The sequence below is a fragment of the Enoplosus armatus genome, chromosome 9, assembly GCF_043641665.1.
Source record: "Enoplosus armatus isolate fEnoArm2 chromosome 9, fEnoArm2.hap1, whole genome shotgun sequence".
NCBI classification, from domain to species: Eukaryota; Metazoa; Chordata; class Actinopteri; order Centrarchiformes; family Enoplosidae; genus Enoplosus; species Enoplosus armatus.
Genome location: NC_092188.1, coordinates 2,409,204 through 2,413,950, shown reverse-complemented (window position 1 = coordinate 2,413,950; position 4,747 = coordinate 2,409,204).

Genomic DNA, 4,747 nt, shown 5'->3' with positions numbered 1-4,747 from the left:
CAATTGAAGTGCTGGTTGATGCGACAGATAGTGTAATTAAGGCTTCACAGCTGAGTGCACTGAGCTGCTGCAGACTCTGACACAACTGATCTAATCGGAGTTTATTCTTGGTTCGGTAACAGTTAAACCAAACTGACATTAAGGTTGTAAATGTCAGATGTTCCAGGGAAATATTCTGAGCAGTCGGTGTGTGTTGTTTTCTTTGCTATTTTCTATTTGTGTCTGATATTTTAAAATACGTGTGTGTTGAGCTGCACTTTTGTCAGTTGAGCGTACTCTACTCCCCACGGTGACCCACTTTCTGCCGACCACGGTCATTGTCTGACTTCATTCTGCTTCATTTGGCTGAAGAGTGTGTCGTGTTTGTGCGCGTGTTTGAGTTTGATTTGTAGCACCTTTCAACAAATGCTCTGCAAGCATTTACTTTTACAGACATGCATCATATTTTTTTTTTATCTCTAGCTCTGACTACTCACATCATTTTCTCCATGTTTGAATTTTAAATTAAAGCATTCACATTCCCAATACAGACACAGACAAGATCACACTATTCCAACCAAACACAAAAGACCAGGAAGTGAAGCCGTAAATGCTAATCTTTGATCACGGATTTCAGTTTCCACACAGAAATAACTAATTGGGTAAAAACAGCTGAAAGTTGGTCCAACCCCAAAACTACAGAACTCTTTCCCTCCAAAGAGGCGATGAGATAACAGGAGACTTAAACGGTCTTTTCAGGGTTATGAGATGTGGAGTGTCAACGATGCGTCAACAGTTCGCCTCCCTCCTCCACTTGCCAAAGCTGTTAGGAAATGTCTCTGTGTGTTTTGTGTGTGTGCTCAGGGTGATCACATTAGTGAAAGTAGAAGGTGTTAATTGGACAATTAATATCACAGGTGTGAGTACTAATTACCATCACGTGTGACAGATAAGAGGATACAGTTTGTGTATTGAGTGTTTGTTTTCATTTAAGAACACACACACACAAATGTTTCCTCTCTGGGCTCAACCTGCAACCAAGAAATGATGAAATGAGCTGGTTATTCTAAAGTCTGTGTGAAAGCTGTAGAACTAAAGACTCATGCAGGTTTCCAGTCTCTGAAAGTTAGTTTTCAAAGTGCGCTAACATGAGCTGAAACCAGTGAAGAAGAAGAAGACAGAAGAAAGGGAAAAGGGGAAGACACAGCAGAAAGTAAGAGAAGAAGAAAATAAAGGGAGAGGGGGGGGGAGTAGGATGAGAGGAAGGGAGGGGAGAAAAACAGGATGATGAAGAGGAGAAAGAGAAAGAGGAAGGAGGGAGGGGAAGGCTTATGCAAGACCATGCCTCATGTCCACTCTCAGTCGCTGTAGTGATTTTCCACTTCTTAAAATTAGTTTCATCATCAGTTTGTGAATATTTCGCAGGTAATCCGTCATGAATTTATAGTGGCTTTATTCTAGTTTAGGTCTCCTCCCACGTCGCCGTGTGAAGCAGGAAGTATGCTGAGATCGAAGCTTTTTCTGATCAAATTTAAAAGTTTTCAAACTTGATAACAGGTGGAAAAACACTTTAGGTCCTGCCAGCTGAAACAAATATTGGATGCGTTGAATGAATGGATGAATGTGGGTTGATGAATGAACCACAAAATGTGTAACTCCTAAGAAAGTACCACTCATGTCATTATAAGATTTTGACAGTTAAAAACTCACAGAGAGATGTATCTATATGTGCTTTCCAATATGAATAATCAATTAAATTCTAAAAAAAAAAAAAAGAAGAAGAAAAGATAAAAGATGGAGTAGATTTATCATTAAGAACATACATTTCCTTATAAATATCTGCCAACATGGTTTACAGCGTAATGTCTTTCTGTCACTGTGAATATAGTTTTACATTACAGCCTATTATTACTTTTATATCACAAAATATAAAATAGAAGTAGAGTCTCCTGGACCAACCGTGTTTAATTTTGTTCATCACTGATACAGCTCGTCAGCAGAAGTCGATTATATCAATAATCGGTCTATAATCACACTCCTGTAACTCCTATAAGAATATTAAAGTAATACAAGATAGCGGTACAATAATGTCACTCTAAATTCATTTTCAAAGTACAACCGACACCCTGTAAGTCCCTTTAAGGAGACTATTAAGAACACCTTAGGAATGTAACGGTGATATAGAAGAAGATAAAAACACCACAAACAACAATGAAGTCACTATTAATTAGATTTTTTTTTCCCACCACAAACACACTGTGAGTCTTTAAGTGTAATAGTTGCACTAGAGTGGTTTGTCCTCAGGCTTGTTATAATGGAAACTACCAGGACAGGGGGTAACATGACATCAGGCGAGCGTGTGTGTGTGTGTGTGTGTGTGTGTTATCTCCGTGCTGCTGTTGCATGTGGTGACTCATTGCACGTTTCCGCTGTTTACTGGAATATTGCTGGAACATGTTTATGTCCTGAAGTTTTTAATGGCTACCTGAGAGCGAGTGCGGGAAGCCTCTGGGTCCCTTTTTTTTTTTTTTTTTCTTACTAAAGTGCTTTGGAAAAGTTGATTTATTTTCGTTTCTTTCGAAGGATTCTTCAACTGGTCTCGGGACTGACGCTCATTGTTGGCTGAAAGTGACGTACGCAGCCGTGAAACAGACTCAGAGGACTGGACTGCTCTGCACTCAAACTGCTGGAACATGAACAACAAACAGAAGAACAAACATTAGAAGTTGTCGTAAGTTCTGTGAGCTCAGAGTCACTGCAAAACCTTTGTTGTGTTCAGATAAATCAAGATTCTTGAGCCTTCCCCTCATAACTTTTTTTCCTCCCTCCATCCTCTTTCTCTTTCTCCTCTTCAGCGTCCCGTTTTCTTTCATCTCTTCCTTCCTTTTTTCCTACCTTGTTTCTTCCATTTCTTTGCTCCATCCTTCCTTCCTCCTTCAATCAATTAATTAATAATTCATTCATAATAATACTCGACCTCAATCTGCAGAATCATCCTGTGTCAACATCACGTACACAAACGTCTCTGCATGTCAGCAGAAGGTTTCAGGCTTCACGTGAAATGGATTGTGATGTCACCTCTTAACACAGTGTGTGTGTGTGTGTGTGTGTGTGTTTTGTTGCCTCTTAATGAAGAGTGTGTTTGGTTGCGTGCTGAGGACACTGTGATTAGCTGTAGACACTGAGGGGAGGGGGGGGGGGTTAATTGAGGGGGGTGACTGTCTGGTTTGGGTATTGCTCAACTTCACCCTTGGCCTTACTGCTACAGCCATCTGTTGAGAGAGTGTCGAGATGAACCCACTCGTGTGTGTGTGTGTGTGTGTGTGTGTGTGTGTGTGTGTGTGTGTGTGTGCACAGCAGGGGTGGATTGGCAAGATTAGGAGAGTTGGCTACCACACCCCTCTTCCTCCATACCCGATGCACCTCCGTCCCTTCTTTTTGAGGCCCTCGACCCTGACGCATGCCACGCGTTCACGGCTGTCCCACACACACACACACACACACACACACACACACACACACACACACACACAGAGAGAGAGGGGCATCGTGGTTGGGTCTAACCTGCCTAATTCTCCCTAATGGCTTCTCTATTCAGGGATTAACTCCCTAAATCCGCACACACACACACACACACACATGCAGAGGGTCCAGCATGCATTGGCCTACAGTATAACCGTCATTTGGTAACACACAGCCTTACACACACACACACACACACACACACACACACACACACAAAGGAAATGGACAATAGCTGATCTCTTCACAGTGATCTGGCGAGGCATCAAATGGCCTGTGGGCTGCAATTAAAATGTTTGGGACTCAGGGGAGGACTGGAGAGGACGGGGGAAGATGGAAAGGGAGGAGAAGAAAGAGGAGGAGGAGGAGGAGAGAGAAAGGAGAGGAAGGCATTTAACACTCCGGAGAACTTTATCTCTCTCTTTGTGTGTGAACTCTGTGTTTTCTTCTGGACTTTCTCTCCAGAACTGGGAGTTCAGATATTTTCCAGACTGAAAGAGGAGCACATGCTGCAGTTGGTTTATTTGAACGGGAAAGTGACACCACCATCAGCAACCTTTCTGGTTTACGTCTTTTATCTAACCAGGTCGTCTGAGATCCAGATCTGTTATTCAGGAGAGACCTGAGAACCAGAGAAAAGGCTGCATGCAGGTCAGTGTCCTGTTCCAGCAGCATCCACGAAGGAAACAAACATAAACACTGCAGCATGAGGGAGGAGGTCCTGCTAATCTCTCTGAATCAGTCTGACCTCAAAGAAACGTAAAGTCTGATGGGACTTTGAGGTACTTTAGCTTCAACCCTGTTTCCTATAAAATGTTAAATCAGCAGATTAAAGCCCACAGTTTTGGAAGGAGCTGCATGTCGTGTTCGGGCGTCGCTGGACTGCCAGATTTAGTCTGTCGTAAGAGCGTGAACACAAACTGACAGCTTACGTTTCCATCCAAAGGAATGTGAAGTGTTAATCCCACCTGCAGCCCCCGAAGCCCGTCCACCCATCCCCATCCTTTTTCTATTTTTCCCGCTCCTTTCTCACCTTCACTCCCCCTCCCCTCCCCTCCCCTCCCCTCCTCTCTCTCCTGCTCCTCTTCATGGCTTGTATTTTGAAAAGCTCTCACAGAGGCCAGATCTCAGCAGAACTGGCTATAACTCCTGAGCAGAGTAGAAAGTTTATGTAAGAGGGAAAAGTGTGTGTGTGTGTGTGTGTGTGTGTGTGTGTGTGTGTGTGTGTGTGTGTGTGTGTGTGTGT